This window comes from Podarcis cretensis (genome assembly GCF_951804945.1).
Source record: "Podarcis cretensis genome assembly, chromosome: 16".
NCBI classification, from domain to species: Eukaryota; Metazoa; Chordata; class Lepidosauria; order Squamata; family Lacertidae; genus Podarcis; species Podarcis cretensis.
In genome coordinates, this window is record NC_137186.1 from 30358978 (window position 1) to 30386607 (window position 27630).

At 45.2% G+C, this 27630-nt stretch overlaps 1 protein-coding gene and 1 long non-coding RNA gene across 12 annotated transcripts in view; both read right to left on the minus strand.

Moving 5' to 3' along the window:
* Positions 1-27630, minus strand: part of LOC307205166 — a 246053-nt gene that overhangs the window by 167410 nt on the left and 51013 nt on the right. The window lies entirely within an intron of this gene.
* HIC2 (HIC ZBTB transcriptional repressor 2) overlaps positions 1-27630 on the minus strand; it is a 148454-nt gene that overhangs the window by 31116 nt on the left and 89708 nt on the right. For 10 of the 11 annotated variants that reach the window (XM_079956805.1, XM_079956806.1, XM_079956797.1 and 7 more), the window contains exon 2: positions 17351-17399. The exons of the other annotated variant lie outside the window; for it this stretch is intronic. The gene's annotated coding sequence lies outside the window, so the exon portion shown is untranslated. The remainder of the gene's footprint in view (positions 1-17350; positions 17400-27630) is intronic. 11 annotated transcript variants of the gene reach the window in all.

Consider the following 27630-nt stretch of genomic DNA (forward strand, 5'->3'; position numbering starts at 1 on the left):
TCTGATCCTGGAATCAATGAAGAAAGCAACAGGGATGGGCTGGTGGCAGCTGGATCACAGAGAGTTCGGTGCGAGCAACTTCCTCTGACAAAGGGTGGCAGTCTCTGTCTTCAGATGGGCTCCAGCCAGCGCCGGATTTACGTATAAAAGCTAAACAAGCTATAGCTTAGGGTAAGGTTACAAGACGTCCCCGTTTCCCAGGGACAGTCCCCGGATTTACAAATCAGTCCCCGTACAAAATCCACTGAAGTTGAAAAGTGTTCCCGGATTCATTGGAAAATATATGGTAACCTTAGCTTAGGGCTCCACTCTCTTGGGGTCCCCCAAAAATATTAAAGGGAAAAAACCCTGGATGTACATTTCCAAAATATAAGACAAAAAACAAATAAAATAAAACCTACATACAGCAACTGTGTTTTGTGTAGGCTCCTATGATATAAATAATGGGCCCCGCCTGCTAGCCTGCTCCCTAAAATATCACTGGTTTGCTCATTTCTATATACAGTGGTATCTTGGTTCTCAAACTTAATCCGTTCCAGAAGTCTGTTCCAAAACCAAAGCATTCCAAAACCAAGACGCGCTTTCCCATAGGAAGTAATGCAAAACGGATTATTCCGTCCCAGACTTTTGAAAACAACCCCTAAAACAGCAATCTAATTTCACTATTAATATACTTCTCCTTAACTGTATTTCAGTTCAACAATTACTTTGATAAAATACGTATTTTGTTATGTGCAAATGGCTTTAGATACCTTTTGGGTCCATAAATTACCATATAAGCATATATTCAACACAAAAAACAGCGACAATTTGCTGATGACAAAGAACAGCTGGACATATAAAGGACCCCATTACCTTCAGTAGCTTATGGCATGGGTAGGCAAACTAAGGCTTGGGGGCTGGATCCGGCCCAATCGCCTTCTAAATCTGGCCCACGGACGGTCTGGGAATCACTGTGTTTTTACATGAGTAGAATGTGTCCTTTTATTTAAAATGCATCTCTGGGTTATTTATGGGGCCTGCCTGGTGTTTTTACCTGAGTAGAATGTGTGCTTTTATTTAAAATGCATCTATGGGTTATTTGTGGGGCATAGGAATTTGTTCATTCCCCCCCCCCCAAAAAAATATAATCCGGCCCCCCATAACGTGTGAGGGACAGTGGACCAGGCCCCCTGTTGAAAAAGTTTGCTCACCCTAGGGCCTCATCAAACCTAAATCCTGCCCTGGGTCCAGCCCATAGTGGAGAACTTGAGAGCCTTGGCGAGCCAAACCAACTGGCCTGGACCTTCCCTGTACAGTGGTACCTCAGGTTACATATGCTTCAGGTTACATGCGCTTCAGGTTACAGACTCCGCTAACCCAGAAGTAGTGCTTCAGATTAAGAACTTTGCTTCAGGATAAGAACAGAAATCGGGCTCTGGCGGTGCGGCGGCAGCAGGAGGCACCATTAGCTAAAGTGGTGCTTCAGGTTAAGAACAGTTTCAGGTTAAGAACGGACCTCCGGAACGAATTAAGTACTTAACCCGAGGTACCACTGTACTGCCTTGAGTTCCTAAGCAGAAGTGGCTGTTGAGGGTCTGGACTGCAGGCCCTGATGGTTGGGGAGGTTTCTCTGAGCGGTCCTGGTCCAACAAGCTCTGACACAGTGGTCTCACTTATATTTCCCAGCCCTGAACCCTCAACCGGCTGACCCTGTAGCCTCCGGTTTGGGCCTGCTAGATTCAGGGGGTCATGACTAGGGATAATGAGAGAATTCGGTTATTTCACAGGTCAAAAGATGTAAAAAGCATACTTGGTATTCAAAGATCAGACCACAAAAGAAAGAAAGAAAACAACTCTCGTTTTCCATCGCAAGGAGGGAAGAGGTATTACCGAAATATAGGTGGCTTTTTAGATAAGAGGTCGCAGGTTTTGATAAAAAGCCCCAGCCCCAGTTGGGATGGTATCAGATCCAGCTATTTAATTAACCTCTCTTAAAAACAGGAGCGTATTTTGCTACAGGAAGCAGAGGAAAGCAAATAAGGAGAGGGAAATAAAAGAACTCAAGGGAGACCTTTCATTATACCACAAAGTTTTCCCTGCTCTGATATGTATTATTCACTGATTCCATCCTGCCGCTTTGTTTAAACAAAGTGCAATCTCAGGAAACCCAGCTTAAAAAGGCATAGCAAACGGCACTTCCGGGTTGTCGCCATCGCCGAATGGCGGACTCCCTCCGAGCTTCGGAGGGAGCCTGCTCGGCAGGGGCTGGGTTCTACCGCGCCGGCGACGCGGGGACCCTCAAAAACCATGGGCGCTGAAACCCATGGGCATGGTGACTCGGCGGGCACCGTTTGCGCCCCCCGACCCACGAAGGAGCCTTTTTAAAGGCTGCGGAGCGGGTGACAGGGGGGGGGTGCTGTGAGTCCTCCGCTTCCACTGCCGAGCGAAGCCGCATGCCATTCGACGGAGAGCGCTGACTTCTTCCATTGAAAATTTGGTCTTTAAAAGAACAACCCGTGAGTAATTGGAACTTGGATTAAAAAAGGGGAAAAATTCTATTTAAATTCGGAGCGAGCGGGGGAGGTGCAAAAAGGAAGTCAGCCTCCCCCCTGTTGTAGAGGAGCTAAAGCAAAGGATTTGACAACTAAGATCGAGTGTAACCTTTTTTTGATAAAGTTATTAACTTCGCGATGGAAAATTATAAGACTGGGCTGGAGGAGAAAAGTGGAATGTGAATTAAAATGCAACCCCCCCCCCCGGAAACGCCGGGAGCGATCTGAAAGAGCGCCGGGAGAGGAGAAATAGAGGTTTTGACAGCTGTCAAAGGAGCTGTCAAAGCGGAAGAACAAAAAGAGAACTTTGTTACGAGGACTTTGCTGGTCACATTTGTTACAAATTGGATATAAATTGTTTAAAACAAGGAATAATAAGTTACTTTGACTGTTGGGTGTGATCGGGAAGGAAACTGAGTTACTATAATCCCTCTAGAGGAGCTGTGGGACACTACAAGTATTGTTGGCATCGAATTTGAATAGGACTTTTTATCGCCTGGGAAACTGCAGAAATGGAACACTATTTTGTCTACAGAGGTCTACACACTAAAGGAGACAATAGATTTATCTATTGAAGAATGGAAGGGACTTGACGTAATGTTTTGTTCCTGAATAACAAAGCCTCTGCAGAGGAATTAGAAGCTTTTTGGAATTAGAACATTTGTGCAGGAGAGCAGGGGGAAAAAAAAAAGAGGAGGAGAGAGAACAACAAGAACAATAAGAATAACAAGAACTGGACAAAGTTGGAAGATAGACTCCTTCCAAGATTGGACATGTGAAACCAAAGATGACCAAAAGATGGCAAAGACTAATAAAAAGACGGCAAAGCGGACTGGTGAAGGACTGTGGTTTAGATGTGGGAGCTCCAGGATGACAGTAGACATTGATGGACATTGGGAACGCAACCGGGAAAGGGGGGAGGGAAATTTGGAATCCAAAGGGTGTTAAATTACATTTTATTCTTTTTTTTATTTTTCTGTTTATCTTAATCTGTATTGCATATTAAAGACGGGAACTCGTGGAAGGGAACAGGTCGATTTTAGGGGATGGGAAAATATTTTTTTTAAATTGGGCCAATGATAATAATTTTAAAATTTGGGGTAAGAATTTGTTGAATCTATTTGGAAGAATTGGAATACAAGAGGGGGAGGGGAGGGGAAGTCCTGGAAAGATGCCAATGAAAATAAGGTTTTAAATTTGGATGTTTTTCTTTTTCTGTTATATTTGAAAATCTTTAATAAATATTATTAAAAAAAATAAAAAAATAAAAAGGCATAGCAAACATTGTGCCCCCCTCAAAAAAGAAGTAGTTATAATTACACTGAAATAATTAGAATATTCACAAAAGCCTCTGACTGAATACAGCTCAGCATGTGGCAGTGGAGGATTAACTATTCACAAAGTTTTCAATCTTGCGCAGAGATATCAAAGCACCTTTACTACGAAATCGCTAAATGTTTCTTACAGGACTTGTGCAACAGGAGGCAACGTATGGATCTGAATACACAAGACGCCTCTTTGAAAAGCGTTTTGGAGCAAGTGAGTTTGCTCTGCAGCAAGTGCCAAGTCCGTGAAAATGGAGGGCTTGCAGTGGAAGCAGGCCACCGGCATCTGCCGCCATTATTCAAAACCCTATTGAAGGCTCCTAGAACCCCAGCTTCCGTAAAGTCGACATATGCAAGCTTGTAGTCCTCATGGTGGCATCAGACTTTTTTAAAAACACACACACACACACACACACAGAGAGAGAGAGAGAGAGAGAGAGACTCAAAAATACTTTAAGAAGTGGGAAAATAGAGCTTTTTTTTTTTAAAAAAAAAAAAGCACAACTGAATCCTGTTTCTCAACTTGTCAAGAGTTTGTAAATTCAGAAATTAAGAAGTTCCAGAAGTTAGCACACCCCTTAAGAGAGGGCAACATAAGCGGAAATGACTGGCAGAATCCGAGACCAGGGAGAAGAGTTGGTGGAAGAAGACTGGAAGAAATTTAAAGATTATTTACAGAAACACTATAAAATTCTTGAATGTTAATGATGCTGGAATGAAATGAAGTGGTTTTAGCAATAAGGCAAAATAGGAGTATGTAAAATTGGACTGATATTAGACGAAAATTTGAAGTTATAATATGTGAAGATAAAGAACTAAGAGTAAATAAAGAGGGTATGGATTTGCTGAACTATTAACTGGAATACAAAAAAGGGAGGTGTGAGGAAGTCATGAAAATAAGTAAATGAGTGATAAGATATTAGAATGAGGGATTTTTATTTTTTCATTTTTCTTTTTACGTTAAATTTTGGTTTTTGTATCTTTGTGTGTTTTTTGTTTACTGTTTACTGTTCTGTAACCTTTTTTTTTTTGTTAAAAACTTAATAAATATGATTTAAAAAAAAAAAGAGAGAGAGGGCAACATAAGGTTCTTATAGAAAGCGCCAAATCATGTGTAACACACAATACAGTCTTTTTTTAAAAAAGCTAAGCAATTGCAGGAATATGAAGAATCGGCTCAAGGCAGGAGCCTTATGGGAAAGCTGTTTTAAGGTATCTATTTTGCGCTTGTTCTCCCCGCACCAAGCCCCAATGCAATTAGAGACCTGGAAGAGGGATCATTTTGATAGAGACAATAACACAGGAGGAAAGGATTAAAAACACCCACCACCCTAATCCCCATCCCACAGCTGTTTCTAAGCTTACACACATACACCCTTCATGGATCTTACAGGTCAGGCATTATCTGACTCCAAGTGAACATTTTCATCAATTAGAGCTTGGCATCTGCCGCAAGGTAAAGAAGATATGCAAGTTAGTTACCCACACCTAAGATAAAAGGCTGTGTAAATGAGCCTTGTTAACCATGGTCAATCTTAACCACGGTTTAGGGCAGGGATAGCCGAAGTGGTACCTTCTGAGTATTGTGCACTACGACTCCCAAGAAATCTGAAGTCAATGGATAGGGATGATGTGAGTTGTCGTTCCAACAGTTGACTACCCCTGGTTTATGGAAACAGGCCAGCTTCAGAATATCATGGTTTTCTGAACCATGGTTTTCTCATTTCGCTAAACCAGGGTGAGAAACCTGTGGCCCTCCAGATGCAATTCGTGTGGTTCTTAGGAAACATCTCTGGACCCAGGAGATGGGATGACTTGGTGCGGACGCAACGCTGTAAGGTCTTACGAGGCTTGGGACCCCAATACCTCATAGTCTGCCTCTGCCCATATAAGCTGCCCCCAGACCTTGCAAGCAACACCTGAGGCCTTTCTTTGTGTGTCCCTTCCTCCAGGGGTCTGGAGGGTGGCAACACAAGACAGGTCCTTTTGCGTGGTGACTCCCCACTTGTGGAATGCTCTCCCGTACGGAGGCTCGCCTCGCACCATCATTACATAGCGTTAGGCATGAGGCAAAAACATTTCTTTTTCATTGGGTTTTTGGCTTTTGAGTGGGTAGGATGTTTTAGCCCTGCCCATCAAAAATAGGAATGTGTTTTTAGATTTATCTATGCTTTGTTCTGTGCTAGTTTTAATGTATGTGTTCACTTCTTCTGAGTTAACCTTGGTTTTAAAAATAAATGACTGATAAATCTGACGAACAAACTAGGGTTTTAGTGTTACATCTGGTGTGGTGAACCACACTAGATTGCAACTCCCATCAAGGGGACATGGTGACTGGGGATGTTGATAATAGAAGACCACTGGGCCCACAGAATCACCTACAAAACGCAGCTCAGATTGACCTCAACAAAGCACAAGTTACTGTATTTTTCGCCCTATAGGGCGCACTTATTTTTTTTGGGGGGGGGATAAAGAAAAAAAAATTATTCCCCCCCCCGAGCTTGCTGGGCTGGGGGCGGGGGAGGCCCGAGAGCTTCCCCCTCCCCCAACCCCAAGAACGGGTCCGGGAATGATGGCGAGGGTTCAAAGGGGGGTTCACAGAAAAGATCAACATAAAAACAACAATATATATAATCAAAATTTAAAAAACCCAGTACAGTGGTGCCTCGCAAGACGAAAAGAATCCGTTCCGTGAGTCTCTTCGTCTAGCGGTTTTTTCGTCTTGCGAAGCAAGCCCATTGACGGCTTAGCGCTATTAGCGGCTTAGCGGATAAGCGGCTTAGAAAAAGGGGGGGAGGGGAAAAAACCCGCAGGAACTCGCAAGACATTTTCATCTTGCGAAGCAAGCCCATAGGAAATTCGTTTTGCGAAGCGCCTCCAAAACGGAAAACTCTTTCGTCTAGCGAGTTTTCCGTCTTGCGAGGCATTCGTCTTGCGGGGCAAAACTGTAACACCCCCCCCCCAAAAAGAGAGCCACATTTTTAAAAGGGCACAGGACTGTTTTACTGATTTTTATCTCCCATTTCCCCAACATTTATTGTCTTTGTGCTGCATTTTTGCACGTTGCTTAGCTATCTTGAAATATTAAGCAATTTAAAAGCATTTCTAGATAAAATAAATATTCAGTCATGCACGGAAGCGTTCTGCAACCTCGACAGATACAGTTGGACTACAACTCCCATCATCCCTGACCACTGGGGAATAGCTGGCTATGGATGATGGGAGTTGTAATCCAACACTATCTGGGTACTCAAGATGGACGAATGTTGCTGTAACACGGTGACTTGAAATGGCATTGAGGGCAAGATTTGAGGCTGGAGCAGCTACAGAATTTTGTCAAAAGGGGACTTACCCCCCCCCCCCACCGCGGTTGTGCCATTTTCAGGGTTGCTGCTGGCAGGCCAAACTGGTTTGGCCGCTGTGACAAAGTAGGAACGAGCTTACAGATGGCATTTAAGTTTCTATGAAGGTATTTAGGAGTTGACTTTTGGGGGCTTTTCAGTCCCATGATCACAGTAAACACACCGGTTAAGCTGATTACATCAAAACTGATCTGTTAGCCCATTGTAGGCTTACAAAAATAAAATAAAATAACCCCAACAGCTCTAGACTCTCAAGAATGTGCCAAAAGATGACAACACTATTAAAGCAAATAGAAACTGCGACTGATCTCCATTACGTCTGGGTAGGGTAGGGCAGGAGTGTAGGCAAAACACAATAAAAATCAAAGGGTTGTAAGAATATAAAGAAGTTTGTAATTGCACGAGGAGTGGTATGCTAAAAATGAAATGTTAGTGCTTACAGGAAATAAAAGTGTATGCGATATACTTGGTGTGATACTACTTTGTTGTATATTATAGGATATTACTATCAGGTTCTGTGTAGGATTGGTGTGTACATGTGTGTATATACAGAGGACCCCTGGACGGTTAAGTTCAGTCAAAGGTGACTACGGGGTTGTGGCGCTTATCTCGCTTTCAGGCCGAGGGAGCCGGCGTTTGTCCACAGACAGCTTTCCGGGTCATGTGGCCAGCAGGACTAAACAGCTTCTGGTGCAACAGAACACCATGACGGAAACCAGAGTGCACAGAAACGCCGTTTACCTTCCCACCGCAGTGGTACCTATTTATCTACTTGTACTGGCATGTTTTCGAACTGCTAGGTTGGCAGGAGCTGAGTCAGAGCAACAGGAGCTCACTCCGTTACGGGGATTCGAACCACCAACCTTCTGATCAGCAAGCCCAAGAGGTTCAGTGGTTTAGACCACGGTGCCACCCGTGTCTCCATATATACAGAATCACAGAGTATATGCAGAATCATGGAGTTGGAAGGGACCACAAGGTCCAGCCACTGCAAGGCAGGAATCACACCTAAAGAATCCCTGACAGGTGCCATTCAACCAAAAACCTCCAATGAAGGAAATAAATGTGGGTGTGTGCATATGCGCGTGTACAGTGGTACCTCGGGTTAAGAACTTAATTCGTTCCGGAGGTCCGTTCTTAACCTGAAACTGTTCTTAACCTGAAGCACCACTTTAGCTAATGGGGCCTCCCGCTGCCGCCGCGCCGCCAGAGCACAATATCTGTTCTCATCCTGAAGCAAAGTTCTTAACCCGAAGCACTATTTCTGGGTTAGCAGAGTCTGTAACCTGAAATGTCTGTAACCTGAAGCGTATGTAACCTGAGGTACCACTGTATATATATATACACAGAAGCACATGCACTTATTTATCAGATTTCTCCCCAACCTTTCCCATAATGATCCAGAGCAGATCACAACAATTTAGCATACAGTTATAAAATAAGCAAAACAGCAGCAACCATAAAAAAGGTTATCACCACAGCAGGTGTGCAACAAAGCATTTCCTGGAGCTGAAGTCATAGCTGCCTGCTATCGTTTTCCACTAAAAAGTGGAGAATAAATCTGACAAGTGGCATTAATGTACAATAACATGAGAACAGCATATTGGATTAGGCCAATGGTCCGTTTAGTCCAGCATCCCGTTCTCACAGTGGCAACCAGATATGCTTCAGAAGCCTGAAAGCAGGACCAAAATACTTATCTAGTCCTGCGGTTTCCAGTAAATGCGATTCAGAAGCATCAAGTCCAATTTCCTGTTCCTGCAGGGGCCAACCAGATGTTTAGGGAGCCTCCGAAAGCAGAATCCGAACGCAACTGCACTGCCCCCACTTCCAGTTCCCATCAACTGGCCTTCAGAGGGATACTGCCTCCAGCAGTGAAAGCAGAACGTTATAATCTGAACCTGTTTTAACACCAGAGATGTTCTACAGCTACAGGAGAGACACCAAATTATTTCCTGACCGCCCCACGCCCTGCTGGGAATTGCAGTTTGGACTTGTCTTGAAGGAAGGAAGCAGCTCTGCGCTGGGTCAAACACCATTTTGAGAATTTCTGGTGTCGAAATTCACGGCACGGATAATTCGGAGGTGCCCAACTTTTCCACCGAGGAACCAGAGCTGGGCTATAATCACTCGGGGGGGGGGGGAATGGCCAAGAAACCCTCTGGGAACATTTCATCCCTTCTTGAGGCGCTCCCCAAACTATTACCACTGCTGCTATTATTCTCAATAAAGTGGTTTGGTAGCTACCAGCCAACCCTCACCTCCAAAACTCCCAAGCTCAGCTTCTTCACCTGGCAAATGGGAAAACCGGGGGGGGGGGGCTGCTTTTTGGTCAGCCCTATGAGAAGCAGAAATATCAACAACCTCAGATATGCAGATGACACAACCTTGATGGCAGAAAGTGAGGAGGAATTAAAGAACCTTTTATTGAGGGTGAAAGAGGAGAGCGCAAAATATGGTCTGAAGCTCAACATCAAAAAAATGAAGATCATGGCCACTGGGCCCATCACCTCCTGGCAAATAGAAGGGGAAGAAATGGAGGCAGTGGGAGATTTACTTTCTTGGGCTCCATGATCACTGCAGAGGGTGACAGCAACCACGAAATTAAGATGCCTGCTTCTTGGGAGAAAAGCAATGACAAACGTAGGCAGCATCTTAAAAAGTAGAGACATCACCTTGCCAACAAAGGTCCATATAGTTAAAGCTATGGTTTTCTCAGTAGTGATGTATGGAAGTGAGAGCTGGACCACAAAGAAGACTGATCGCCAAAGAATTGATGCTTCTGAATTATGGTGCTGGAGGAGACTCTTGAGAGTCCCATGGACTGCAAGAAGATCAAACCTCTCCATTCTGAAGGAAATCAGCCCTGAGTGCTCCCTGGAAGGACAGATACTGAAGCTGAGACTCCAATACTCATGAGAAGAGAAGACTCCCTGGAAAAGACCCTGATGTTGGGAAAGATGGAGTGCACAAGGAGAAGGGGACAACAGAGGGTGAGATGGTTAGACAGTGTTCTCGAAGCTACCAGCATGAGTTTGACCAAACTGGGGGAGGCAGTGGAAGACAGGAGTGCCTGGCGTGCTGCGGTCCAGGAGGTCACGAAGAGTCGGACACAACTAAACAACAACGAGAAGCAGAAAGGAAGGGCAGGAGAAACACACAAGGGGCGAAAGGGAGCAACTCCTTTACGCTTCCCCCAATCAAATTCCTTGGTTCTCAAGGCATCCAGCAGCCACAACCCAACAGGTGCTGCCCCTTGAAATATACTCAGAGGCACAATTGCACCCTGTGGCCTCCGTAGGAAGGATTAGGTTAGGACCCTGGCACACCAGCTGTAGGCTCACCCCACAGGGGTATCTGATAACTGCCCTCAAAAGGGAAGTTATTTTCAAAAGCCTACACTGGCCTGAGGCTTTGGAAATGTTTTAGGCAGAGAACATTTGTGCTCCAGCAGCCTCTCTCTTTCTCTCTCACACACCAACACAGCCATGAAGAAGCAAATGTTGGGACCTGACATGCTGTCTCGGTGGGAGCCAACTGTGGGGTGTGATAAGAAAAGAAAGGATTTAATGCAGAAAGCTATCTAAGGCCATTGCTTGCAATGCACCAGCCTGGTTTAATAAAGTGCCCTGAAGTAGTTTTTTTTTGAAAATATCTGAACTACCCCTCTGAAGCAGTTCCCGCAATTGCTGGGTGAACGACATGTGAATTAAGTTCATTCCGGGGTATTTTTCAGTTCATCTTCTAACTTCTTACATTTTAAAAAAATTTAAACTCTTTGGGTCTTGAAGCTTAGCCATCTTAATTGCAGGGGGATCAAAACCATTCACAAACCCCTGTGTTTGCGTGTTTTGATGTCTTCTTTATGTGTATTTTATACTTCAGCAGTGTGCATGTAACATTTGGAAAAGTGCTGGAAAAAGGATTGCTGAGCGTCATTTGGATAAACGTGAACTGAACGTAAACCAAGTGTGTCTGTTGAACTGGAATCAGATCCTTTTGGGACATACTGAACTGGAATGAGATTCTTTTTAAAAACGAACTTTCTAAGCCCTGCCAAAGACAAAACAAGAGTTCTTTACAAGAGTTCACTAGGACAAAAAGGAGGGGGGCTGCATTCACATAACCATTTATTCCATTTCCCCCAACATTTCCTTAATGGTTAATTTCCACATTACATTTGAGCTCTCACACGACTTCTGGAAAACTAATGAAACATAGCCCATGTTTGATGCTCAATGTTATTTGATTCCAGGAAAAAAATCTGTTCCCCCTCAACCCAGAAAATGGTGAAAGTAACTGACAAACATTGGGGTGGTACAGTTCTTTCCTGTGGTTTTCAATGGGGGGGGGAGGGGAGAATCATGTATGGAAAGAGGGGGCGAAAAGCAACATCGCCCAGTGACTTTCGTTGTTGTGTTATGCCGCGTCCACCAGTGTGCAAGAAATTTAGAATGACATGCCAGTAGAGCGGTCAAAAAGCCTTTTCCATCACAACAACAGGAACCGCACTGCGTAGGGATCATTAGAAAAAGAGACATAAGCACTAGAATCACGATAAAAAAAACCTAGTGCAATATTCCCCACCTCTGAAGGTACCCAAGAGAGAAATGGAAACCTTGGGAGTTGAGTAGCAGTTTTCCCAGTACGTTTCCGAGCACAATTCAAAGTGTTGGTGCTGACCTTTAAAGTCCTAAACGGCCTCGGCCCAGTACACCTGAAGGAGCGTCTCCACCTCCATCATTCTGCCCGGACACTGAGGTCCAGCGCCGAGGGCCTTCTGGCGGTTCCCTCACTGCGAGAAGTGAGGTTTCAGGGAACCAGACAGAGGGCCTTCTCGGTAGTGGCGCCCGCTCTGTGGAACGCCCTCCCTTCAGATGTGAAGGAAATAAGCAGCTATCTTCTCTTTAAAAGACATCTGAAGGCAGCCCTGTTCAGGGAAGTTTTTGATATTTAATGCTGTGTTGTTTTTAACACTTAATTGGAAGCCGCCCAGAGTGGCTGGGGAAACTCAGCCAGATGGGTGGGGTATAAATATTATTATCATTATCATTATCATTATCATTATCATTATCATTATCATTATCATCCCTCCGTGCCGAACAAGAATGAGCAGCTGAGAAACAGTGCTGCTTTGGTTCCCGGTGCCCATTTCCAGACGGAAATGCTGATTGCGTTGGATAGTCCATGGGGTGCATTGCATGAAGCATCCAAGGGAGAAGCGGGGGTGGGGTCTGGGGGTCTGGAAAGCAGGACACGAATTTGATGAAGCCAAGGGTCTGGCTCCACACAGAACCTCTTTGGAAGAGATTGTGGGGCGTGACGTGAGAAGGAAACCTCAGCATCTAGAGCGCCGATGCCAAAACGAATATTTTCAAAAGGAAGAGGAGCAACACTAGCACGGCACCAATCGGAGGAATGTTATGGATAAACAGAAAAACGGTTTGGAAATGCTGGACGCCAAGAGGTGTTTATGCTGCCCGGAGCTGTTTCGGGAACAGGTGCTCAACGGGAAACAAAGTAATAAAAAGGAAGCAGGTACCGTGGTACCTCGGGTTACATACGCTTCAGGTTACAGACTCCACTAACCCAGAAATATTACCTCAGGTTAAGAACTTTGCTTCAGGATGAGAACAGAAATCTTGCTCCGCCGGCACGGCAGCAGTAGGAGGTCCCATTAGCTAAAGTGGTGCTTCAGGTTAAGAACGGTTTCAGGTTAAGAACGGACCTCTGGAACGAATTAAGTACTTAACCCGAGGTACCGCTGTGGGTTAAAGCCTCAGCGCCTAGGACTTGCCGATCGAAAGGTCGGCGGTTCGAATCCCTGCGGCGGGGTGCGCTCCCGCTGCTCGGTCCCAGCGCCTGCCAACCTAGCAGTTCGAAAGCACCTCCGGGTGCAAGTAGATAAATAGGGACCGCTTACCAGCGGGAAGGTAAACGGCGTTTCCGTGTGCGGCTCTGGCTCGCCAGAGCAGCGATGTCACGCTGGCCACGTGACCTGGAAGTGTCTCCGGACAGCGCTGGCCCCTGGCCTCTTAAGTGAGATGGGCGCACAACCCCAGAGTCTGTCAAGACTGGCCCGTACGGGCAGGGGTACCTTTACCTTTACCTTTTTACCACTGTAAATGTTCACATTTTCTGTGGCTGAAGGTTTGCCAAGTCTGCTCACGGCTCATTATAATGGCTTTATTGCAGAGATGGGGGGGGGGGGGGAGTGCTCCAGAAGATACAGTGGTGCCTCGCAAGACAAAAAGAATCCGTTCCGTGAGTCTCTTCGCCAAATAAGCCATTTGGGATCCAAGGTACGACTGTACAAAGAACATAGGGGTTTGACGACCATGTTGCTGGGTGATAAGAGAATCACCCTCTGAGAATCACAGGAAATGTTTGTCTCCAATCTCTCCCGGAAGCCCAAATCTGGAAATCACCCTACCCATTTTCTGGACACTTTGGCGCAGATCAGATGGAAGATGCTGCAAGGGGGTCTTTGCTTTGCATTCCCCTCAAGCCACCGACAGCAGCTGTCAAAACTGAAATGCAGAAGTCCTTTGGGGGTAGGCGCTCCTAACCTTAGCGAGGGGGCCATCGTAATTTCCCTCCCCTTTACCCAGAGTCATCCGCTAATGAAGTCTGTCGTATTTAGAGCTCGAGAGGAGGGAAACCGCCCAAACGGTCGACGCAACCATCTCGCGAGCCTGCTAGGAAGCTTCCTTGGAACCCGGCTTTCCCCTCCAACAATAGTTTATGGTTCCAAAGAATACTGCACAAATGTGTGTGCAAACACACACACACACACACACACACACACCCCAGAGAGCATGGGGGAAGGGGAGAGGGCAGAGCCACACAGAATTTTTTCCGTTTTGTGTAAGTAATCACAATCAAGAGAGAAGACGCAGTCTCATCTTGCATTTCCTTCCCTCAGCCAAAAGGGTCAGGAAGAGGTTATGGGAAAATATGAAACATGTGTCTCTTGGATAGAAAGATCTAACACATGCTCCCTTGCAGGAAATGTACAGGAAAGAACCCAAGAGGACGGGTGTGCGCTCGCCAAAGCATTCCCATGGAAACAAACGCTAAATAACATCTCGGTTATGGTTTTCGCATGTGTGTTCATCACCTGAACTGCTGGCCCCGGAATCAACTCCAAGGTTCTCTCTCCCCATCACCGCCCCACCTTCTTAAATATTTTTCTTCTCCAATGTTCTCACTGGCTGTAAATGCTTTCTGTCTAAAACAGTAACACAGAAAGGCTGATCACCTTCCATTCCTTCCTCTCTTTGGGGCGTCTGCTAAAAACATTTCTGTTCAGACAAGCCTACCCTAGGATGTTGTTTTGCGTTTTAATCCATTTACTGTATAGCTTGTTGTTGATTTCAACTTTTTAAAATGTTTTCAATCAGTGGTTCCCAGATTTTTCAGGCTACCACCCCGCTTGGTTCCAGAAACTCAGGGTCCCCTGTCCAATTCAGAACAATAACAATAGCGCATCTGTTCAAAAGTCAATTGAAATTATTGAGCTTAATGAATTCAACAAAGCTAATGAACTTGATACAGTGATATTAAAGGTAAAGGTAAAGGGACCCCTGACCATTAGGTCCAGTCATGGCCGACTGGGTTGCGGCGCTCATCTCGCTTTATTGGCCGAGGGAACCGGCGTAAAGCTTCCGGGTCATGTGGCCAGCAGGACTAAGCCGCTTCTGGCGAACCAGAGCAGCTCACGGAAACGCCGTTTACCTTCCCACCAGAGCGGTACCTATTTATCTGCTTGCACTGGTGTGCTTTCAAACTGCTAGGCTGGCAGGAGCAGGGACCGAGCAACGGGAGCTCACCCCGTCGCAGGGATTCAAACCGCCGACCTTCTGATTGGCAAGTCCTAGGCTCTGTGGTTTAACCCACAGCGCCATCCGCTTCCCAGTACAGTGATACCAGTTTTTTCAAAATCTGATAGCCAGGATTTATAACTCCAGTGCTGCCCCCACACCCTGGCAATCCCATCCCATTTGGAAGCAGGATACCACCCACTTTAGGAACCACTGCTTTAAATTATGGCTGTTGATTGTTTTATCAATAATTTGATTGTTTTATCTTTTTGTAAACCACACTTGGGGGAGGGGTTGCATATATATATTTTTACACAATCAACTGGTGCATAACTCTTATGAAATAAATAAGAGAGTGTGTGTATTTGGTAGGATGTGCCACTTAATTAAATCTTCAGCTGATTAATCACGTAGGTGCATTAAGCTGGTGAAACCGGCATGTGGATAAACCAACTGTTTATCCTATACCCTTTCTAAAAATGCTGGTTCTTTGGGGTTTTTTTATTGGGTTGTTGGCTTTGTTTTGGTTTTATGTATTTGATATTTTATGTGAACTGCCCTGAGACTTTCAGGTGTAGGGCGGTATAGAAATTTAATAATAATAATAATAATAATAATAATAATAATAATAATAATTGTTCCAAAGGGGCAGAGGACACTCTCCTTAAATCGATTAGGGTTGAGAATCTGAAGCGCCCTGGCCCAATGTTGTAGGCTCCACAACTCCCCCTTGTCCAGTTATCAGGGCATGATGTGAGTTGTAGTTCAGCAATATTGGGGTGTGTATGTGTCGCACGGAGAGTGCAAAATATGGTTTGAAGCTCAACATCAAAAAAACAAAGATCATGGCCACTGGGCCCATCACCTCCTGGCAAATAGAAGGGGAAGAAATGGAGGCAGTGAGAGATTTTACTTTCTTGGGCTCCATGATCACTGCAGATGGTGACAGCAGCCACGAAATTAAAAGACGCCTGCTCCTTGGAAGAAAGGCGATGGCAAACCTAGACAGCATCTTAAAAAGCAGAGACATCACCTTGCCGACAAAGGTCCATATAGTTAAAGCTACGGTTTTCCCAGTAGTGATGTATGGAAGTGAGAGCTGGACCATAAAGAAGGCTGGCCACCGAAGAATTGATGCTTTTGAATTATGGTGCTGGAGGAGACTCCTGAGATGGACTGCAAGAAGATCAAACCTCTCCATTCTTAAGGAAATCAGCCCTGAGTGCTCACTGGAAGGACAGATCCTGAAGCTGAGGCTCCAATACTTTGGCCACCTCATGAGAAGAGAAGACTCCCTGGAAAAGACCCTGATGTTGGGAAAGATGGAGGGCACAAGGAGAAGGGGATGACAGAGGATGAGATGGTTGGACAATGTTCTCAAAGCTATCAACATGAGTTTGACCAAACTGCGGGAGGCAGTGGAAGACAGAAGTGCCTGGAGTGCCCTGGTCCATGGGGTCATGAAGAGTCGGACACGACTAAACGACTAAACAACATGTGTCCCACAGGTCCCTTCTATCCCTGGTGCATGCACTTCTTTTATTAAGAACCCAGCATTTACCCATCACTAGGGACTCTTAGAGCAAAGGCCCTCATCTATATATTTCTGCAGATTCTAATGGGTGCCTAATGCAGAACCACAACACCTTTCTTTCGCAGAAATCCCTCTGGAATAACCACCAGACCCATCCCCCTCTTCACAGGGTGCGCAGGCCTGAAAAGCGATGATGCGACCCCTCTTCTTTCCCAACTACCCTGATCTGAGTAGTACAAGCAGACATGGATGGACAAATCTGTCAGTTTTGGGTTCTCCCAGTTTCTCAATTTACCGCTCTTAAATTCAGTCCGCCATCATTTCTGCATCACCTGTAAGATTTAGCGCTCACATTTTTGAGTGGACTTTTACCCTGAACGCACACTTCCTGGAATCACTTTCCTGCATTTTTTTTTAACGTCACTCTTACACATTCATGCGTTCTCAGGCACATTTCCCCCTAATATATGCGTTTTATGGTTTTAAGAGGACCGCCCTGCAAAACGTGGAGAGCTTCGGCTCTCAAATGAGTCAAAGGAGGTGCATTTAAGCTCTGTGTGTTGTTTCAGGAAGGGCAAATCAGGTAGATTCGCTTTGAAATGAGAAACAAACCACATTTCTCCTCCATCCCTGGTGGGAACACACAACGAGATTTAACTAGTCGGTGTAACTCTTGGATACAACACAGCACTTTCATTTCTGGACAGCATAAGAAGCTAAGAGCATTTTAAATATATATTTGTGTTTGTGTGGGTGTGGGTGTTTTTCTTACCTCAGCTACCAACAGGGGGAGTTTGCCCTGGGGCAACAGGCAACATTACCTGTAGGAAAGAGAGAGAAAGAGGTCAATGGTCAATTGATTTTGATCAGGGGTAAATAGCATGAATAAGCAAACCCTTATCGCTTCCTCTCCATCATTTACCCCTCTACCCTGCTCTGCTAAAATGGGGGAGGGGGGCAGAGACTTGGGAACCCAGGGCCACAAATGGCCCTCAGTTTAATTTAATGCAGGTGAAGTTGGGGGGGGGGGGTCGAATTCTGAAAGGAAGGAAGTTTTTTGGGGGGGGATGCTGAAAAAGTAACGGAGGGGGAGAGAGAAACAGAGAGGGGGGTTGAAAGAGAGAAAAGGGTGGAGAGACAGGGAGTTGCCGAAGAGAAAGGGTGGGGTCCCATCTCCCCATTCTTGGTTCTGGCTCTCTACAGTACAGTGGTACCTCGGGTTAAGTACTTAATTCGTTCCGGAGGTCCGTTCTTAACCTGAAACTGTTCTTAACCTGAAGCACCACTTTAGTTAACGGGGCCTCCTGCTGCCGCCGCGCCGCCAGAGCACAATTTCTGTTCTCATCCTGAAGCAAAGTTCTTAACCCGAGGTAATATTTCTGCGTTAGCGGAGTCTGTAACCTGAAGCGTATGTAACCCGAGGTACCACTGTGTAGTGGTACCTTGGTTCTCAAACTTAATCCATTCCGGAAGTCCGTTCCAAAACCAAAGCGTTCCAAAACCAAGGTGCGCTTTCCCATAGAAAGCAATGCAAAATGGATTAATCCATTCCAGACTTTTAAAAACAACCCATAAAACAGCAATTTAGCATGAATTTTACTATCCAACAAGACCATTAACTGAAAGCAATAAAGAATGTACTGCAGTCACACAATCAATCAGTAGCTGAACTGGGGTTCCACACAGTCACGAAAACAAAACAAAAAGAGCCGCATAAACAAAACTGCAAAATAAATAGCAAAAACGGACAGACCTCAGTGCAACACTCAAATCGGAAGCCTAACACTCAAAACAGAGCACGTTCGGCTTCCGAAAAAATTTCGCAAACCGGAACGATTACTTCTGGGTTTGCCTTGTTTGGGTGCCAAGTTGCTTGATTACCAAGGCGTTTGAGAACCAAGGTACCACTGTATTGGCTTCTGCTGAAAGCATGAGCTCCCCCCTCTGCCAACAAATTGTGCCTGGGGCAATTCAACCAACATTAAAGATGATTCCCTCCCTCTATCCTAAAAGAAACGCCTATTGAGAAAACCAGCCCCCTTTTGCCTTCCACAGGAGCGACCCAGACAACGGGAGGGCAGTATGCAGAGGGATATGGATAGAGGCATACACACAGGGTGGTCACTAAATCACAGTCCATCCGTTGCCCATCAATTTGCTCAACACATCTCCCTGCTTCCCAAACCTCTGATAGAGCGATCCGAGTTGGAGCTTGTTGTGGCTGTTTCGTTTGCTAGCTTTGTCAGGTAATGGTGGTCATCCCCATTCAACCACAGTTCTAGAATAACAGGTTTGCAATATGCCTTGCCAGGTGTTTTTTTAAAAAATGAGTTGGGTAGGCTGGAAAGTTTTCCACTCCTGAATGCTTTTAGACCCAACCCAACGCAAATTAAGGCCCAGAGATTTTGATATATATTTTTAAGCACCTAAAAACCTTTGACAAACAGCAGAGTTGTCTGCTAAGCAAGCATGTTGAAATTCAGTTTCGCTAATGTGTCACTGGGACGTGGGTAGCACTGTGGGTTAAACCACAGAGCCTAGGACTTGCCGATCAGAAGGTCGCCGGTTCGAATCCCTGTGACAGGGTGAGCTCCCGTTGCTCGGTCCCTGCTCCTGCCAACCTAGCAGTTCGAAAGCACGTCAAAGTGCAAGTAGATAAATAGGTACCGCTCCGGCGGGAAGGTAAACGGCGTTTCCGTGCGCTGCTCTGGTTCGCCAGAAGTGGCTTAGTCATGCTGGCCACATGACCCGGAAGCTGTACGCTGGCTCCCTTGGCCAATAAAGCGAGATGAGCGCTGCAACCCCAGAGTCGGTCACGACTGGACCTAATGGTCAGGGGTCCCTTTACCTTTACCTTTACATGTCACTAACCAACGCAACCCCTGCCCTTCTGCAAACCATTTCAGGCATCAAATGCAACTCTTCCCAGACACACACAAACCCCAACAACCGCAGTTTCAGGACCACACCATGCATTCTACTTTGCAAGCTGGAACAGATACTCTAAGTGTGAATGGTTCAGGCATCCCATGAATGACATTCATTAAAGCCACCGCTTTTGACTACAGATACGCAGGCATGATAACCAGGTTAAGGCTCGGGGCCTTGCCAGTGTGCGTTCTACAGATGACAGCCGTGATTTACACAAAGGTTTGGCACAAAACCGAATCACATTTATTTCCTGACCGTCCACAGGGGAGTTTGGAGTGGCACAAATAGGGGTCATATCCTTGCTGTGCTTCCGCTGGCAAGCTGAAGACCATTTTCCTCCAACAGGCTTTCGGGAACTGATTGTTTTCAAGGAAACGGCTTTTAATAGTGCTGCTGTTTTTACTATCTATATATTAACATACAGTGGTACCTTGGTTCTCAAACGCCTTGGTATTCAAACAACTTCGAACCCAAATACAGTGGTGCCCCGCAAGACGAATGCCTCGCAAGACAAAAAACCCGCTAGACGAAAGGGTTTTCCGTTTTTCGAGGCGCTTCGCAAGACGATTTTCTCTATGGGCTTGCTTCGCAAGACGAAAACGTCTTGCGATTTTTTTCGCTTTCCACCCCTTTTTCTAAGCCGCTAAGCTGCTAATAGTGCTAATCCGCTAACAGGGTTGCTTCGCAAGACGAAAAAACCGCTAGACGAAGAGACTCGCGGAACGGATTCTTTTCGTCTTGCGAGGCACCACTGTACTGCAAACCGGGAAGTAAGGGTTCCGGTTTGCGAACATTTGTCGGAAGCCAAACGTGCTTCATTTTGAGTGCCACACTTCTGTTTTGAGTGTTACACTGAGGTCTGTCTGTTTTTGCTATTTATTTTGCGTTTTTGTTTTTGCGACTATGTGGACCCAGTTCAGCTACTGATTGATTCTGTGACAGAAGTACATTGTTTAGTGCTTTCATTTTATGGATCAATGGTCTCTTTAAATAGTAAAATTCATGTTGAATTGCTGTTTTAGGGGTTGTTTTTAAAAGTCCGGAACGGATTAATCCATTTTGCATTACTTTCTATGGGAAAGTGTGCCTTGGTTTTGGAATGCTTTGGTTTTGGAACAGACTTCCGGAACGGATTAAGTTTGAGAACCAAGGTACGCTGTATTTGTTCTCTTACTGTTTTAATTCTATTATAGTTTAATTACTTTTTTTTACTATTATCTTTTATTTGTTTTTCCGTGTACTAATTTTTGTAAGCTGCCTTGAGTCCCCAAGTAGGGGAAAGGTGGGATATTAATAATAATAATAAAAATAATCCCACAAAATATGTTTTAACTATCTACGTATGCAACAACAGCAGCCAGAATCCTGTACGTGCAGAAATGGAAAGGAGAAGTACCAACTAAGGAGGAATGGCTTTGAAAGTTAATGGACTATGCAGAAATAGTGAAATTGACAGCAAATGTAAGAGATAAAAGGGACTAACTGTTTATGGAAGAGTGGAGACTCTTTCCGGACTATTTGAAGAACTGTTAAACGAAAACGTGGGCAGGGTACAAATTATGAGCTGCGGAATGAAAACGGTGATAAGTGAAATAGAGGATAATTGTATTAGATTTAAGTATGCTGTATAAAGCAGTAGGTATAAAGTGGGAATAAAAACATCATGGAAGTAAGGGTGGGAAATAAAAATATCAAGAAAAATATATATTGAAAAGCATATACAGTCGTACCTCGGATCCCGAACGCCCTGGAACGTGGACGTTTTGGTTCCTGAACGGAACCAAACCCGGCAAGTGATTATTCAATTTGCAAACTATTTTTGGAACCTGAACATCCCATGGGGCTTCCGCGGCTTCTGATTAGCTGCAGGAAGCCAATCAGAAACTGCAATTTGGTTTTTGAATGTTTTGGAAGTCGAACGGATTTCCGGAATGGATTCCATTTGAATTCCAAGGCATGACTGTACTGTGCAAATAAAAATATGTAATAATAATAATAATAATAATAATAATAATAATAATAATATTCTAGTAATGATGGGGAAGTAAGATTAAGCAGAGAGGCTGCCGTGAGTTTAACAGTCCAAGCTGTCTGCACTGCACTGTGATAACTTAAGAGGTTTGTGGTCAGTTATCAACGAAAAACAAGCATGTCGACGCCTTAGGACCTTAACTGGTTCATTTCAATCAATCAAATCATCATAGCCAACAGAGCAAAATTAAAAACACACAGCACCCAAGAATCTAAGAGGAAAACAGATTGCAGGGTACAACATATGAAAAAATCATACAGTTGGAGCCTGAAGAGAAGTCCTTTCAGTTTCAGGTGGTGAGCTGTTCTCTTGCTTACACTGCTACTGAGAGAAAATTAACATGGACAGTGATGAGTTTTTATCTTCCATTAGATGTTCAACATAAAACTGAACTGACTGTTCTGGTAGTTTGGTGAGGAAAGCTTGTGCCACATGCTGCTGAACTCCCAATGCCAAAATTTCAGAACAGAAGGACGTGATCCATAGAACTAGAAAAGCAAATCTAAATCTGGCAATGGTATAATTCGAATTTCGAACTTTTCCAAATGTCATTACTGAAATCCAACTGGGAGATACTTCAGAATGAATAACAAAACCACTCAAAATTCATCCAAAAGACTAGAGAGATTCAACCAAACCATGATTTACCAGCAATTTACCAATTTCTAATTCAACAATTAAACTCTGTCGTTATGAAAAGGAACAGACGGTCCACCAATTCTTATATGAAACACTTTTAGGCAGACAGATCAGCAGAATATGAACATCTAAATATATTTTGCCAAACCAATGCATGTTTTTGATGGGACAACATTTCCCCCTCACATCCCTTTCAGCTCTAATTAATCTCTGGTCATGGTGATATACTGAAAAGCCCTGGTTTCATGGTTCAGACGCCTGTTGCGCCAATGATAAGTGGTATTTCTTCATTAACAGCAGCACCACATATACAAAAGGCCCCAGTAATAACTGGGGCATAATAAATGGAGCTCTGTAGCTCCAGAGATGGTAACTTCCATCAATAAAAATAAAGCTGTACAGAGCTTTAAGTGCTCACTCAACAATAGGAAACATAAGAACATATCAGAGGAGCCTTGCTGGATGAGGCTAGTGGCCAAACTATGAGGACGATGAATTACCATATCTTTTGCTCTATAAGACTCACTTTTTCCCTCCTAAAAAGTAAGGGGAAATGTGTGTGCATTGGAGCAAATGCCGGCTGCGCAGCTGTCAGAGCTGCCCAAGGTCCCAGCTCACAAAGGACCAACGCCAGTTCTTGCTATATACAAAAGTCTTTATTAAGGTTCAGTTTCCATTTCAAAGCCGCGGCGTGCAGCTCTACGTCTCAACCCTAGACCGCTGAAGCTCCATCTGAATCTCCTCCCCCTCGACACCAGTTCAAGACCCTAGCCTTGCTCCACCTCCTCCTTTGCTCCTTTCTCCTCTGGGTCCTCCTGCCCGCTGGGGTGTCGCCCTTTCTGGACTCTTCTGATGCTGATTCCCCGGATTCTTCCCCCTGTTTCCGGCGTGCTTTAGGACCTGGCTCCCAATCCGACCCCCCTGCTGTCCCACGCTCCTGTACATTTGAACTTGGCGCGCGCGCCCAGCCGGCAACCTTCCTCCAGACCGTTACACTGCTCCTGTCACTGCTTCCCCCTTCGGGGGGGTTGGCTGGGTCTGACTTCCCCTCCGTTCCCTCACTCAGCGATAGGGGCGTGGTCAGCCCTGCCTCATCTTCTCTCCCCACTGGAGGGGAAGCCGGCCCTGACGCATGGGACTCTTCCCCCCCGCTACGCCCTGGTGGGGAAGCTGGTCCCGATCTCCAGCTGCTGCTTTGGGAGTCGCCGCTGGCCCCTTGCTTCTGGTGCGTCCTTCCCGGGACCCCCCTTGCCCTGGCCATCGGTGCCCCCTTCTGGGAATCTTCCGAATCGCTGGAGAAGCTCATGGAATCTCTCGGCCCACTGTCATACTCCCCTACGCTGCCCTCGGATTGTTCCCCTTCGCTCTCCGCTCTCTCTCTCTCTCCTGTGCCTCTGCTCCTGAACCCCTGACAGCAGCTATCCCAGAAGTCAGAACAGCAAGAGGGATTGCTGCTTTCACCGCGCAGCGATCCCTCTTGCTGTTCTGGCTTCTGAGATTCAGAATATTTTTTTCCCTTGTTTCCTCCTCCAAAAACTAGGTGCGTCTTGTGGTCTGGTGCGTCTTATAGAGAGAATACGGTAAATTTGTATACCACTCTTCATCCGCAGATCTCAGGGCAGTCCAAACCATAAAATTACAATATAAAAAACACAAATTCTAATGCAGCGTCCTCTTCTCATAGTGGCCAACCAGTTAACTATGGGAACCCTCGCATTCTGTGGCCACAGAGGCGGAATATAGCTTTATCCTCCAATTGCTCCTACTCTCTTACAACAGAAAAATCTGTGACTGGCTCAACGTAAAATAAATGAGTGTGAGTGAGCGAGCACGTTTGTGTGCATACATATGTGTGTGTGCATGTGAGAGAGAACAGAATCCTTAATAACTGCTCCCAAGGCTCCTTGCCTATTGGTTTCAATGGGTACCCCAAAGTACTGCTGCTGCTATTATTATTATTATTATTATTATTATTATTATTATCCACTCATCTGACTGGGTTGCCCCAGCGACTCTGGGTGGCTCCCAACAAAATATTAAAAACACTAATATCAAAACAAAATTAAAAAATTCCTTCCAGTAGCACCTTAAAGACCAACTAAGTTAGTTCTTGGTATGAGCTTTCGTGTGCATGCACACTTCTTCAGATACACAAGTGTGCATGCACACGAAAGCTCATACCAAGAACTAACTTAGTTGGTCTTTAAGGTGCTACTGGAAGGAATTTTTTTATTTTGTTTTAACTATGGCAGACCAACACGGCTACCTATCTGTAACTGAACTAATATCAAAATGATTGCAACCTTCTAAATAAGCGCTCCCTCTACCCCCTGCAAATTTGGCAAGCCTTCTGGGAGGGGCGCTGGCAGAGAAGTACAATGGTACCTCGGAAGCTGAACGGAATCCGTTCCGGAAGTCCGTTCGACTTCCAAAATGTTCAGAAACCAAGGTGTGGCTTCTGATTGGCTGCAGGAAGCTCCTGCAGCCAATGGGAAGCTGCGTCGGATGTTCGGGTTCTAAAGAACGTTCGCAAACCAGAACACTCACTTCCGGGTTTGTGGCATTTGGAAGCCAAAACGTCCGGGTCACAAGGCATTCGTCAACCAAGGTAGGACTGTAACTCCATGTTGTATTTCTACACTGGGACAGGAAGAGAAACTGTTGTCTGAAATCCTGAAGGGCTGCTGCCAGTCAGTGTAGACAACACTGAGTTGCATTGATCTGACTGGGCATAAGGCAGTTTTCTATATCTGTCTTTGTATCTCAGTCATTATCTGTACCAGACGAAGGACTATTTTTCTAGAAAAAGAGGTGGCAGAATTTGCCATAAATGGTGCCCACCTGAGAGGTGCCGCAACTGAGTTCCGGCTGAAAAAAAAAGTTCTGGCCAGATAGGAAATGGTTTCTATATAAGATTGGGGTTTTCTTAACACCATTACAAAAATAAAATAATACAGGAAGTTTTTAGCTGTTACATCGCCCTGAAAGGTTTCGCAGGAAATGATTCACAAATGAATAACCTGGGATAGCTCAGTCGGTAAAGCACGACTCTTAATCTTAGCGTTGTGGGTTCAAGTCACACACTGGGCAACAGATTCCTGCACTGCAGGGAGCTAGACTAGATGGCCCTCATGGGCCCTTTCCAACTCTACATTTTTGCTATGATTCCATGAAAGAAAAAAACATGTTTCGCAATGTTTCCCCCCCACAATCACCCACTGTGCACAAACTCACATTCCGTGGGCTGGGAGGAAAATGCCTGCACACACAAACAAACACACCCCATTATCTGGGACTGCGCAGAGACCAAGAGAAAGATAATCCCACAAGAACAAAATAAAGCCAAGAATGTAGGACAGTAAAAAAAGAAAAATGCAGCGGATATATACAGCAGTTGCAGCAATATTAAAGCAAATGAGCAACTATGAGCCGAAACGGACTTAGTACAGTCGTACCTTCCATCCCGAAAGCCTTGTGAGTTGAACGTTTTGGCTCCCGAACGCCGCAAACCGGGAAGTGTCTGTTCCGGTTCGCGAACGTTCTTTGGAACTTGAACTTCCGACGTGGGTCCCGTGGCTTCCGATTGGCTGCAGGAGCTACCTGCAGCCAATCGGAAGCTGCGCCTTGGTTTCCGAATGTTTTGGAAGTCGAACGTTTTGGAAGTCGGACTGTACAATACAAGCCCCAGTTTGATTTTGTGTGCGTTTTAGTTAGGGATAAAGGCTCCCTTATACAGTCATACCTCGGGTTACAGCCGCTTCAGGTTGTGTTTTTTCGGGTTGTGGACCACCGAAACCCAGAAGTACCGGAACAGTTTACTTCCGGGTTTCAGCAGTCACACATGTGCAGAAGCCCTAAATTGCGCTTTGCGCATGTACAGAGATGCCAAATCGCAACCTGCGTGTGCGCAAATGCGGGTTGCAAACACTGCAGGTTGCGAATGTGCATCCTGCACGGATCACGTTCACAACCCGAACGTCTACCGCACTGAGTCAGACCAAAAGGACATCTGCAGGTTTAGGGCAGTCTATAAATTTAATTTATAGAGAAGGGGACTTCAGAGGCCGAGATGGTTGGACAGTGTTATCAAAGCTACCAACATGAGTTTGACCAAACTGCGGGAGGCAGTGGAAGACAGGAGTGCCTGGCATGCTCTGGTCCATGGGGTCACGAAGAGGTGGACACGACTAAACGACTAAACAAGAACAATAAATTTAATTAACAGCAGCAACAACAGCCCAATACTGCGTGCCTTGACTGGCAGCATGGCTCTCCATGGTTTCAGGGAAGAACCTTTCTCAGTCCTGCCTGGGGGTGCCCTTAGGGACTGAACGCAGAGTATGCAAAGCGGTGCTCCCACCACTGAGCGACACAGCCCTTCCCCTCCGCTCAAGACCACAAGACATTTTGCAGAACAGGAAAAGGGGCAGAGACATCCTGTTGCGTTGAACCCTCATCACCTGTTGCCAAATGCCAATTCAGATCAAGAACCAGAGAGGTAGAGAAAGAGGAGGGGGTGAAGGGGGTGTGAAGGGGGTGTAAAGAGAGAAAAAGGAAAGGGGGAAAAAAATCCAAGATTGAGGACTCAGGATGGGGTGAGAGCAGGGCAGGAAGAACCCAAGTGTGCATCTAAGATCACAGTGTACAATTTCTTGGCTCCTCTCCAGCAGCTGGAAAGCATTCTATGGACTCAGGCCAAAATGTTAAGTTATTATATTCAAAAGACCATCTGAATCTCCCCCCCCCCCCCCGAGCTCAAGTGAGGCCGGCTTGCGGCTCTCGTTTATGCTGTATATCAACTGAATATCAAACCACATTTTCCGCCTCCTGAATAATAAAAGCTTGGTAGTTTAGGCCTCCCATATGGTCTATTGTTAACATTATTTCCAAACACCCGGGCTGCTGCTCTGTTTCTGAGGGCTCCACACAGCATTCCAGGAGTATTGCTTAAATCTCTTTTTTAAGGGCGCAAACACACACAGAAACCGGCATTACGAAAACCAAGACAAAGAGTTAAAAGCAAAAGCAGAAACAAACTGAATTGCACCCGAACACTGATGGGGTTTTGAGTGCTCGTTGAAGTCAAGATACCTCACATGGAACTGAAAGTGATTTGATACATGCAATTGCTGTCATTTCAAAATGGTTTTATGTGCAATTGCTTCAAAACCAAAATTTATATATGCAATTGTTTCAACTGCCTATTTTTTTTACATGTGCACATTACTGCTTTTACTGCGCAGTGCGTTTCTTTGAGGTGCCTAATGAGAAGGGATTAATAAATGAAGAACAGGTAGATCCATATGTAACTGTTATAACAGTTGCAAAACCTATATGCAATTGATATTTACAGTATTTGCAAAAGCTTCGAGATGTCCCATGGGGAGCAATTAATAGATGAAATAAATAGAGATTGAAATAAATAATCAGAGGTGGATATCTAATCTTTT